Here is a 258-nt window from a genome sequence, read left to right on the forward strand (position 1 = left end):
TTGTGAGGTTTCCATTCCCAAAGGGAGCGCTGGGGAGCCCCTTTCGGAAGTTGATTTTTTAAATCCTCCCTGAGGATGTTTTCCCACTGATTTTTAGAGAGTGGGAGAGAGAGGGAGAGACAGAGAGAAACACCGATGTGAGAGAAACACGTCGACGGGTTGCCTCCTGCACGAACCCCGACCAGGGTCTGGGCCGGGGAGGAGCCTGCAACTGAGGTGCATGCCCTTGACCAGAATCGAACCCGGGACCCTTTGGTC

This window comes from Myotis davidii, unplaced genomic scaffold (assembly GCF_000327345.1).
Source record: "Myotis davidii unplaced genomic scaffold, ASM32734v1 scaffold72, whole genome shotgun sequence".
Lineage (NCBI taxonomy): Eukaryota > Metazoa > Chordata > Mammalia > Chiroptera > Vespertilionidae > Myotis > Myotis davidii.